This window comes from Carassius gibelio, chromosome A4 (assembly GCF_023724105.1).
Source record: "Carassius gibelio isolate Cgi1373 ecotype wild population from Czech Republic chromosome A4, carGib1.2-hapl.c, whole genome shotgun sequence".
NCBI classification, from domain to species: Eukaryota; Metazoa; Chordata; class Actinopteri; order Cypriniformes; family Cyprinidae; genus Carassius; species Carassius gibelio.
Window position 1 is genome coordinate 21994717 of NC_068374.1, and position 13634 is coordinate 22008350.

Here is a 13634-nt window from a genome sequence, read left to right on the forward strand (position 1 = left end):
TCTATGGCGTGGAGTGAATTGCTTCTCCCTTCTCCTACTACTTTTGATGATGTATGTTTTGATCAAGTGGGCTGAAAATAATTCCACTCCACTACTGGAATGTGTGTGTGTGTGTGTGTTAGCTAATCTCACTTCAACTCTGCCTGCTAACCTTCAGATGTTCCTGCAGCCTTAGAGACTGAAATCTTAGTTAAATAATAATAATAATAATAATAATAATAATAATAGCAACTTCCTTATTCATTCATTACACTGGAAATGTAAGTTAAGATCAAGTGTATTGCATTGTGGAATGGTTGTATACCATATTGCAGTAAACTTTAGACAGTAATATGGTAGTATGTGAATCTGAACATGCTAACCTTTATGGTGGCCTCATCAGTAATGAACAAAACAAAAATGCAATCTATGATGACAATGTTTTCACACTGTCACAAATATACCTGCTAGAATTCAATTACACAAGTCCAATATCAGAATTTCCCAGTGTAAAAAAAGAAAAGTGATTAGAGAATGAGCAATGCAAAAGAAGCTGTTCTGAAAGCTTGTTTGCACTTGTCCTTAGAGGAAACGAGATGTCACGTATGTGAGCTGTGAAGCTGCTGTTCGCATACAGATGTAAGTTTTGTCACCATGGCAGTAATCTCCAGGGTTTTTAGTGAAGAAGTACTACAAGTGACTTGGCGACAAATGAAGTCAAAAGCCCAGTAAAGTGTATAGGACTGAAATGAGAGACCAAAAACAGCGAAGCAATTACCCCACATGTTTTTGCAAATTTAACTTGTGTTCCATGGCAGTATCTTTATGTGCAAAATCTAATTTCCTATTTATTCCTTTTCATCTACTTGACATTTTGCACCAATTTGAAGCGAATGGGTCGATCTGCATCTGATTTGGTCTTTTCTGGTTATTAACTTTTTGAAGAAGCGGACTCACAGTCTTAAAATATATTTGAATAATTGTGTTTCGCCAGGCCTGTCAGTGGATGTCTTTGCTGAAAACGGCAAAGAATAATGTGTTTTGTATCTCAGATTTACACAAGTTTTAAACTATCATACTTGTAGGATCACAAAATGGATTACAACTAATATGATTACAAACTAAGAAAGCTCTTATTAATTTGTCTTGTCCACAGGCTCCTGAACCTGTCCCTCACCTCCGACCTGGTGCCGGATCAGGACGTGATCGATGTCATCATACATGTGGCCCAAAATCCGTTGGGAAGACATTTAGCATGGAAATATTTCCGCGAGAAGTGGGACATTTTGAATTCCAGGTGAATATGTCTTCATTCATCTCTGTTTATCAGGGATTTTAACCTTCCTCTCAGACCCTGATATGAATTCCACATTCACACTCTCATAAGATGTTTATTAGTGAATGTTATTTCTTGTGTTTGTTTCAAGGACCAGAGAGCATTATGGGAAATATCTATTGGTGTTTGTTTGCTTGTGGTGCTCCAGTGTTTTTAATAATAGTGTCTCTATGGCAGGTATGGAGAAGCCTTATTTATGAACTCAAAATTAATCAGCGGCGTGACAGAGTTTCTCAACACTGAGGCTGAGCTGAATGAGGTGAGGCTGAACTTTTACATCATCCTGAGGCTAGAGGTACACCTCTAATCAAACTAAAACAGGAATGAATTATTGATGGAACATCAATAACAAACACACTTTGGTCAGAAAATTATTGAGATGGAAAATGAGCAGGAGTAAACTCTGAAGACTGCAGAAATGTGCTCTGGACCGTTTCGCTGGGTTATTTCTTCATTGTAACTGCTTAACCTTATTACAGGAAATGGAACGTATATTCACTTATTCAGCTTCAGTCTCAGAGGACACAGACTGCTGATTCTTCTCACTGCAGTGCAGCACTTTCTCATCCAGCTGACTTTGCCTTCCCCAATTTATCATTCATACTGAAATAATGCGTAACCCCTCAGAGTTTTTTTAAACAGAGCATTAGCATACTGTCTTTGACAATCAGCTGCTGCCAGAGCACTTCATCCACAGATTCACAGACGATCAACGCTACATTTAATACCAGTGGTTAGGAATGATCGTATTACTTCTTTTGAAAGCTTCCATGAATGAACAGTAATTTTGAAATTGCCAAAATTGGACCAAAAGAGCAGCTTGACTCCTGAATCCCAGTGCAAGTAAATTCACGTAGTTTTCATGACCTCAGGAATTGGGAATCATTTTCGTAATGTGCTGCTTAGTAAATGGAGATTTAAGGTCTAGATTGTATGCCTTAATTAATGTTAGGCTAGCAAAGGGTTTTTTTTCTTCTTCTTCTGCTTCTTATTTTTTTTCAAGACACCCAATGGCCCTTCCCTTCCCCCCCCCAAAAAAAAAAAAAAAAAAAAAAAAAAAAAAAAAAAAAAAACATTACACTAAACAACATGTCAGGCATTTGCATGTAAATGCATTGTATATTCTGACTCTGTTTAACTGATGAAGATCCCACTTACATGCATAGACACACAAACTTTCTACTGATACATCTGATACATCAGGCAAAAATCAATTACAGTGTAAATGATAATGTTAGTAATTTCTGTTTTTACCTTCTTTTCTTTAGCTGAAAGAGTTCATCCTCACCAGCAAGGGAGAGTCAGCACCTGCGTTTGCTCGAGCTGTTGAGATTGTTCAAGCTAATGTAAAATGGCACATCTTGTTCCAGCAACAGTTTTACCCGTGGCTGCAGAAAGCTCCCGATGGTTAGCCTCTATTAGCATGGAAACCCTATCAGATATTTCAAGGCCAGAGACGTGAGGACACTTATGTGCTATTAAAAATGAAACATTATATATATATATATATATATATATATATATATATATATATATATATATATATATATAACATAATCTTGACAAGAAGTTTTAAAAATGTCAGTCCTTCCCCCAATTCAGGCAAATTTAGGAGACATACATGTATATTTATTAACTACAAAAGAAAGAAAGGGACTTTCTTTACACTTTTTCTATACTTCACTGCATTCTCTCCCCAAAGACTCAGTTCTCAGATGGAAGAAAAGCTCTTTTAAAAGTTTCAATTTCAGTGACAAGCTACTCTTTGCTTTTCTTGCACAATCCATTTTATTGACTTATATTTTGTACAATATCAACCGAGGCCATATCTAACTTCATCAATCAGTTAAATAAAGGTAACTGCAGGTCATGAGAGGATCCAGAACAGGCCATTGTCGTTTGTCTTTTATCATGGACAAACACATGCAGGCTTGTCTGATTAAGGGTCAATGCTAGTTATGCAATTCTTCAAGGTGCCAAATCTCATTTGTCTTGAATCAGTAGTGGATTTAAAATGAGTTTGTACAATGGAGATTTTATAATATTGACACATGATGTTTATATAACTTAAAGGATATGCATTTACTTGTATGTTGTTCTATGTACATATATTTATTTATACAAAGTTAAATAGCATATGTGTCAATGATGTGGCACTTTTTTTCGTTTGTTGGTTATTTATTTATTTATTTATTTATTTATTTATTAATCTAAGGGATAGTTAATCCAAAAATGTAAATTCTGTTATTTATGCCGTTCCAAGCCCATGTATATATAGGTCATTGTCTATATTATTTATTTATTTATATATATATATATATTTTTTTTTTTCTTTCATTAAAATAAAACATGTGAAAGTGTAATAAAATCTTATTATTATTTTAAAATGTTTGCCATGGTTATGAATAATTATTGCTTAATAATTAATTATATAGTATAATTATTTCTTCATACTTATAAAAATAAAATAAAAATCTTTTGTCTACAAAATCCAATTCAATGTGGTATAACAAGCATATAGTATCTTTGTCATTTGATATATAAACAAAGTCAAATTTGGCAAATGTTTTTAGGTGTCAAATGGTATAATTTGAAATTCAAGAAACTATTTGAAAGAAATGACAGTCCATATCCCATTTATTTAATTATTTTACACACACACACACACACACACGCACACACACACATGCACACACACACACACACACATAATGTTTCATTACCTGGTGGTTGCACCACTTGACATTTTTATTACATTTATGTTTACGTAGAACTTTATAATCATCTCTTATATATATTTGTATGTAAAAATGAAGAGCTCAAAATATATATCAGTTATCAGTGCCTTTTCTACCTCACTATCCTTTTTCCAATTAGAAAGACTGGCAGTGCCTTAAATAAACCTGTCGTAAACATTCCCATGATTTGGTGTCAGATTTTTCAGACAAGTCAGTCACAGCAGGTTTGAAATGTTTCAAGCTTACCTACAAGCAGCTCAAACCCTGGAGCCACACATGTCGACACAGTAAGATGAAGTGTTCAGTTTTGTGCAGACTCCGCTCTGACTGTTACTCTAAATTCAAAAAGTATTACGGATGACGAAAAAAAAAAAGCTTGACACAGTCAACCAAATAAAAATATTCTATGGCACACTGTGGATGCCAAAATAATTCTGCAAATCTCTATTCTTTCTCAGGATGAGTTCACTTAATCAGTCAAATTTGTAGAGCATATAGAGAACAGTGTGACAACAACAACAACAACAACAAAAAAGTATATGACTTGAAATCATTTATGGCAGGTTTATGGATTTTTCTTTGGGTTCAAGCGATATTGAGTGTATGGTGGTTCTGTCTGAAAGGGAAATCTACCAGTCATTGACTGATTGGATTAGTCCTTCACAGTGTCTGCAAGGCTGGACAACGATAAGAATTGCTTCAAAACATGAGCTTTGTACTCTTTCTAACTTTCCATCATGCTGCTGAAATACTGATAAGTCCTCCTTCATTCATCTTTGCCTCCAGGGCCACATGTTCACATTTCGATCTTGTGGCTGCTGTCCATGGTTCTGAATGACCTCCTTTACTGGAGTGAGAAATAGCAGTGGTGTCCATTATTGCCTTAACTCTCCCAGCGACTCTCAAAACAGTCATAATATGCACTGAAGACTAGCATAACTATAATCTGTAAATCAATTTTTTTTTATGTTGCAGTGAAAAATAGCTTCATTAGCTGCTCACAGTTGAAAATAATATTGTTCCCCACAACAGTCAACAAGTTTTCATTTATCAGTTTTTCCACAAAACAGAAGCGTGAACAAACCTGTACATACCTCTAAATTTAATCTACCCATAGAAGCAGTTTTCAAAATTATATTTCTGTATTTTTTTATCAAATAAATGCAGATTTGGTAAACATAAGAAACTTATGACCAAACTGTTGAACGATGTGGTGTGTGTGTTCGCAATCTTTAAAATAATCCACCTTCTATAGCTTGTTCTCCCTCATAATCATCAAATAATTTTTTTGCCATTATTAAATATTTTGCCAGTCTGAATAATAAAATGGAAATTAGGACCATAGACTTTATTTAGTAGCTTGTATACATACTGTACTTGTATACTTGTAGCTATATACAGATACTAAAGATAGGAAGTCAAATGAAGCTAATAGAGCAGCCCAGCAGCACAAATCTGACTGTATAATTTGTTCCGATCTACAAGGCAATGTCAAAAAATTCCAGAACATTCCTTCAAGGCAATTTGTATGCCTTATAAACCTTAACCTTATGCTTTCAAAGGGTTGTGAAATTGATGAAATGTATTTCATTTAAGGATGACTAAAGATTGTTGGCGGGTCAAAGATAAACTTGAAACAAATAGGCAGAACTGGAGAAATCACAAAAATACATACAATCATCCCTAACTATTACCAGAATACTTCAGCAGGTGTCAGTCCTACGCTTTCTCACAGTCCTGGACTGGTTCCTTGGCAGAGAATGCAAAACAGATTTAAGCTGCACAATGTGATGCCTCAAAAGCCAGTAGAACCTGTTATAATACTCTATACACTGAGAAAAAAAAATCCTTTGAGAAAACTAATTGAGAAAACCATTTTTTATCATCTCACAATGAATAATTGATGTTCACTGTTTTAGTCAGAATGGCCACCATTATTAATCATGTATTAGCTCATATCCAAAAATATGAGAAATAGAATTAGAAAATGATTTTTTCGGTTGTTCACTGCTCTGTGAAAATGTGGTGCTTCTGTAGCAAAAGAACAGTGAGATCTTAACCTTTTAAAAAAGATGGAAACCTTCATTTTGCAGGTTTTTTTCTTCTCGCTCACACAGCCACACATACTTAGTATGTATGCAAATCCCTTGCATTTTCACAATATCAAACAATAGCTTTGCTAATGATCAAGGAAAGTCAATCTATTGTGAATCACTCAACCGCAATGTTAATTACAAAGGAGGACAGCAATGTATTTGGGGAAAAGGGTCCTTTTACATCAAATCTTAATGAATTCAAAGCAGTTGACACGTTTGAAAGAGAAAATGGCTTTGATGTTTCAGTTTAATGAATCAAAGGTAAAAATAAAAGGGGAAAATGCGTTGCCTTAACATCTTTTAAGGGAAAACAGCATTCAGTCTGTCACTGTGTACCCTGAGCTGTGATATTGCGAAAACTCACAATCTCATCTGAACAGATCTCAATGGAGATTGTGTTCAGAGTGCATGAATATTCTTTTTCACCCACATTTCTGATGTTTATTTTTGTCCTGAATTTTTTGCTTGATTGTGCATTTTTTTTTTATTGTGCTCAAGTATAGGTAAATGTTAACAATATAATTATTTTTGAAAATTAAATAAAATTGTAATACAATTACAATAAATACAGTTAATACAATTAATTTATTCACTCTGAAAATTTTTTTTTTAAATTAAAGTCATTGTTGCATGCATGATCCCATTTAATTTATCTGCTTGCAGAAATACATAATAACCTCCCAGATTTTCTCTGAACGATCTGAAATATAGACAAATCTAATCTCCATAACAACATAGTGACCTTACTGTGAGTTTGTCTTTCAAAAGCTCCATTACTCTTATCAGTGCTCCATTCTATACTTTCGTTTCCCATTATGATTTTAAAAATATTTGCTGAGGAGGATTTAATTATGCCTCACTGAACAGAATCTGAATGTTTTGTTTTGATAATCACACCACTATTTCTCACAAAGAGATATTTTACTAGATATTTAACTTTGTGTGTGTGTGTGTGTGTGTGTGTGTGTGTAAGGATATGAAAAGGGTTGAGATACAAAATACTTGATGTGATCACACTCATTTCTCTTCTTTGTAAACAACCCAATGCTCCTGTGTGAATTTCCTGTGAGAGCAGCCCTGCTTTTGAAGATGAGCGCGGATATTGGATTAGAAATGTAATCAATATCTAATTACCTTTATCAAAAGGCCTAGGGTTTTAATAGTTGGTTCAGTGGGAGCAAGATACACTATTTAACATTTAACAGTTAGAACATCACCTGCTGTTCCTGCTTCCTTCTCATTAGCACTGTTTTTACACCTGCTGAGCTCTCTTGTTATCTACTTTCTAAATGGGCAGCTCCTATCTAAAGCAACATTTTAAATAAATCTTAACTTAAAGGCGTCATATGACATTGCTAAAAAAAACATTATTTTGTGTATTTGGTGTAATGCAATGAGTTTATGTAGTTTAAGGTAAAAAAAAACATTTAAACAAACAAACAAACATTATTGTTGGTCCTCTATGCCCCGCCTTTCTGAAATGGGTAGATTTTTACAAAGCAAATGAAAAATAGGAAGAGGCAGATTTCACAGAAAAAGACAATACTAAATTTATACTCCTAACAAATACATTACCATATAATCAATGCATAAATGAAAGTGTGTATTGATGGCATTTAGTCTGAGATTATTAATGTAGAAAATAAAAGTGGCCAAAGGAATGATCCCTGGGGTACACCTTTCATTACATTAATAAAAAAAGATGCCTTCAATGTGTATAAATCAAGATATATCCTATAAATAATGACCAAACCACACAAGAGCATTTTCTGACAAACCTAAGCTGGTGAAACTATGCTTCAATATTACATGATCCATTGTATCAAACACCTTAAAAGGGCTGCACAATTTTGCTTAATATCTAATGAAGATCTGTTTTAATGGTGCTATAAAAACTGGGATAAAATCAGATAAAATATATTTTGTCAAAAAAAAAAAAAAAAAAAAACTCAGTTGTTCACAAAAAAATATAGAATATTGGCTATAATAGATAAATTGTAGATTACAGCATATCTTTGGGTAAAAATATACTTTAACTCGGGGGATCCCCACTTTTGGCCTTCGATGTCTGCTTATCATGAAAATTATCCGCTTTTAAAAGAATATGTCCTGACTTAATGTAACGTTTTTGGACACATCATTGCAATTAAAAAAATAAAAAATAAATAAAATAAAAAATAAATAAATCTGGTGTACTCTGATTTTCTATTAAAATGCAGTTCGCTGAACTTTTTTCGATCTGTATATGTAATTTCACAATTATTGATTTCACAATCACAGTTGTCTTTGAAATAATGTTAAAGTGTACTGCCAAATGATCTGATAAACTCTTGTGATTTATTTAATGGAATTTCTCTTTCATTTAATGTATTTTAATATCTTATACTAAAATGTTGTATAATAAATATGTAACAGAGTACAGTTAAAATTATAATCAAGTATTTTAGATTAAAATTAGATTCGATTAGATTAATTAGATATAAAACATTTTAAATATTAAAACATAATGATTTAAAATGTATTTTAGGGTTTAACTTTTAATTTGAATATTACAAAGTTCAAATTTAAAAGGTGTACTGCAGTGTGTTAAGAAACTGTCATGAAACCGTACTCACTTTAAATACATTAAAGTGGTTTTATTTCATAATTTTGCCTTTTTTAAAAGACAAGTGCACATGTGCAAATTTAAAACAATTTAACACAAATTACAAATAAGAAGACAGCTGAAAAGTGACAAAATCTTTCTAAAAATCTTTCAATAAGCAAGATAAGGAGACCGCTAATACCAGCTTAGGTTGATTTAAGATTTGTTTTTGTAGAAAGCTGCCTACATACAGCAGGTCAGGTTTTATATCAAGGCAATTATCTCAGAGCTACTTCTAAAACCACATAGTCCTTGCAGCCAGTGTAAAAAGTGCTTGCTGACCAAACATTACTGCAAGAGAGTATGATATAGAGAGTTGGGAAGTAGAGTTGAACTTGGCTTCTCTTTGCCAAGGTTAAAGGGCTTATTCCCTGCCATCTGCTATCTGTTTTCTTACAACTAATTCCATTCTTGAGCCAGTTTCTCTTCAAACACTGATAGCTGTACCTTTGTCCAATCTGTCTCAGGCTGTGCCCTCTTTCAGCTCTTCTTTCCCTCCATGTCATTTGGACTTTGTTCCTATAAAACATCTCTCATGTTCACCTTCTCCATCTTGGGCTATATCAGAGTGTCAGCAGAGTAGATTACACACAGCCACTTATATTACAGTGAGGTATCAAAGAGAGTTAGATAATGAATGGATCTCTGACCCCTGATCAATAACATCTCAGCTCCACAGTCACATAATCACTTTATAGATGACTGAGAATAATCCGAGTTCTATCTGACGACTCCCAGACAGAGTATCTGTTGCTTTCCAAGGACGTCCCACAGGGCCCAGTGTAGCCAACAGCCATTGATCACTTAAATCGCTCCAGAGGGAATGGAGAGAAGTGAGAATAAGGTCCCTGTGGAATCTCTTTGGTGAGCAGGGATGTTGAGATGATGTGAAGGTGGTTCCATAGAGAAGACATCAAGATTTCCCACCTCATACATTTAACATTTTGGTGATAAACAAAGATGGCAAAGCATGTATCATTTAAAGATAAAACCAGCAACAGGACTAAACTAGACAAAAGTGCCTGGATTTGAACACCATCTTTTGCACATTCAACATATCACATGGATGAGACAGTGTATGGCCCAAACCCAATCAAAGCCACACCCTCAAAAGGCATATGTATATATATATATATGTATATGTATTTAATTTTGAATTTACACAATCATACATACCGTACTATTTTTTATTTTTTTCACATATAATGTTGCCTTTTCATTTAATATTTTAGGAAGGGTGTCTTTTGCAAGAGGATCTTTGTCATCAAAATGTTTGGAAATCCCTGCCTTAAGGTGCTGTCACATTAGTGTACATCCATTTTCTATTTTCGGGAGCTCAGATAGGCTGCGTATAAAGCACAGCTCACACAGAAGTCATTTCCAAACCAAGTAACTTTCTGTTGGTCAACACAATTAATCTTGAGTCAATTAATTCCTGACCACTTGGACATTCCCTCGAAATTCACCAAACAATGTTAAATGTGACTGCACCTTCAGAAGTCCCATATAGACAGTTTATCAAAGGCAGCTCACTTAATTTGGGAACACAATTTACGTCTTGTTCATATCAACATTTTATTAACCCTTCAGTGTCTTCAATGACAGGAGTTGTCAAGTAAACATTGGAACAGCTAATATGTTATGTATATGCATGCTTAAAACACTCTATAAAATTAATTTTACAATGACCCTGGCTAACTGTAAACACTGCAAATCCACAACAAATCAGTGGTAAATACTCTAGTGACAAGTACAGGGCTTAACAGTACAGCAGAACTCCATAAACCAGAAAGCAAACATTGGGGACAGACATAATCTGAAAACAAACAGAAAAAAGGGTAAAGGGTGAATGTGTGGTATGGTATGATGGTGCAGTTTTTCCAAAAATAAAATAAAATAAAACATCAGAGTGAACTGAACTGGCTGGTTCAGGGCACTATTAGATATACTGTGCACAGGTAAACAGTGGTTGCATGGTGCTGCTGTTACCGTTGGCAGATTGCTATTGATTCCTGTGACATAAGGGGTTTGGCCTTTAAAGATCAAACATATGCCCTCACATCCTGCCCCACATCAAATGTAACTGCTTCCTTTGCCAGTCTCTGCCTCTGTCTTGTCCTCTGTAGAGACTGTAGGTCTTGTACAAGCTTTCCTAGCATACTATATATTTTTATAACAAATCAAAACATTTGCTGCATTTTTGTGGCGTCGCCACTAGGGAGTTGACTTATATGTTTGTTCATGACACAAAAGAATAGTTTAAAGAAATTTATTTAGCACAAGCATATGTTATATAGATCTGTATGTCAGCCCTTAAGCAACTGTCTATTTCAGGGTCTCATTCATGAAACACAAGCAAAATCTAAATCATTCATAAAACCGTGATATTTATCGCTTTCATGCCTATGTATACCTACAAGGCTTTAAAAAAATACTGTAGGATGAGGTCCATGTGAGATATTTTTAGGACAGTTTTGCATGAGGCTGAGTCAGTATAAAAGTGTGGTCACATTTACATTGCTGGACAATTTTCAAGAAAGAAATTTGAATTGGAATCCATATGATCTGAATTTTGTTTGAGGGGACAAAAATGTATAACACAGATTTTGCACTGGCTAATGTTTTCCATGTGAAGTCATTGTGTGGATTTGGTTTGAAACTATACCAGAGCTTCATTCATCACTACACTATTGCTGATGGAAAAACAACCTTTTTGCCTGCAGAATTTCTCTTCTGTGACGGAGGGTTGAAATGATTAATAATAATGGGTGATTAAAATGGACAGTTCTTGTAGCTTGTGAAGCTCAATGACATGTCAGTTAGGAATTTACCAACATGGTTTGAAGGTGTTGACTTTGTAGGAATACTTTAACAAAGTAGTAGATGATACAAATTAAGCATGCTGATGACACTATTAAATGATTTAATCTGCTATATACTAAAAATGATATTTTGAAGAATGCTGGTAACCAAACAGTTGACTTCCATAGCTGTTGTTTTCCATACTGTGGAAGTCAGTGGCTACCATCAGCTGTTGAAAGTTGGATTGTTAGTTTTTGTTTCTGCAAAAACTAATAAAGAAAAAGAATAAAAGTACAAGTATATATATGTAAATTAATTTATGTAAATTAATATATGAAGAAATGTAAATTCATGTAAAATAAAGATGATCTTGATGAAGTACCCATGAAAATGGACGAGCTGGTGGATGAGGTGAAGCCCCTGGACTTGGAATCCAACTATGGAGGAACACACAGCAGTCTTATTTTAAGTCAGAATGTCTGCAGTAATAAAATGTTAATGACAGAAAAAAAAAAAAGAAAAGAAAAAGGTGAATCTCATTCAGGTGTAGCATATATTGTGGTGAATCCAAATGGAGAATCCTGTGTGAAAAGCTTGCTTATTTATTTATTTATTTATTTGTGCTTGTGCGTATGTTTGCTGGCTTCATAGGAATTGGCAGATACACACACAAACTTGTTTCTCTTCAAATCCAAATGGATTAGAGTCTCTTCAGGGAACAAATATTTTCATTTTCATGAAATTATTAAAATAAACACACACACACACACACACACACACACACACACATACATATATATATATATATATATATATATATATATATATATATATATATATATATATATATATACATATATATATATATATATATATATATATATATAGTATCAACAAAACAACAACAAAACCCAGCCTTGATATACAGTAGTTACACGAGTTGTTCGTTTCTTGCAAAAAGTACATTTATTAGTTTTACTTTGAAATGCACAGTAAATTCAGAGCACACTCACAAACTCTCCTGTATAATACCGCTCTAATCATTCAAATAATTTTTTCTATTTAGCCATCTATAATAATGTACATTATCAGGTTGTAATACCTTCATTCACTTGCTAGACTTAATTAAAAAAATAATGTTACGTCTTAATTTGTTTTCATTTTCTTTTTGTAACAAAGTAGTATAGAATTACAATGTCAGCCATGTATTCATTATGAGCAACAACATGGAAATAATCAGCATATCGATATCAGCTAGATTTTCAATCTTGGCACAATTTTATCAAGTTTGTAAGAGAAGCAGTTACAAACCATAAATCCAAGATAATGGACAATCTTCTGGGTGGAAATTAAGATAATTATATATCTATAGTAATAGGTATAAGAGGTTTAAAAGCAGATAATTGAGTGGTAATTGGTGGCACTATAGAGATTGACTGTAATGCAGTTGATGCTTGGCCCCATAGACAGAAATTAAGCACTGAAGCAGCATAAGCAGCGTAGCTCTGGATGGAGGTAGCTCTCAATAACAGGCACAGTTAGACCAGGATGCATTACTGTACAAAATAATTTATTGTAAGCATTAAAATCTCTAAGCAGCTCTGCTCAAAACACAGAGGATATTATCTCTAATTTAGAAACAAAAGAGAGCTTTACGTCAAACACAACATGAAAGGAAGAAAATAAAAACACTGGAAATGTATGTTGGATCATTTTGATACTACAAAGGCAATTTACAACTTATAGTACCTTGCCCGGGGATTTAATTAAATACCCATCTAGCTGTTTGAAAAGTGGCCTATGTTCCCCAATTTAATTCCTCAAGAGATCCACACTGCCAACTGGTTACAAGAGACTCTTAATGGTCTCTGAAGTCACAAGGGTTGTGCACCATTCAGAACTAAATTGAGAATGCCTTACAAATTCCAGTTCATCTATTAAAATTGAACTGAATCTGAATCGATGTAGCAAAGAGGATGCAGAATTGAAAAATGTATTCTTGTGCAGACAAATCTTCACGGAATTAATAAAAAATACTA

General features: G+C 33.8%; 1 long non-coding RNA gene across 1 annotated transcript; it reads left to right on the forward strand.

The window, feature by feature from the left end:
- The first annotated feature begins 382 nt into the window (after positions 1 to 382).
- Positions 383 to 2793, forward strand: LOC127972925 (uncharacterized). The gene is made up of 3 exons (XR_008157226.1): positions 383 to 1276; positions 1493 to 1574; positions 2584 to 2793. It is a non-coding gene; the product is annotated as an uncharacterized LOC127972925 (long non-coding RNA).
- Positions 2794 to 13634: the final 10841 nt, after the last annotated feature.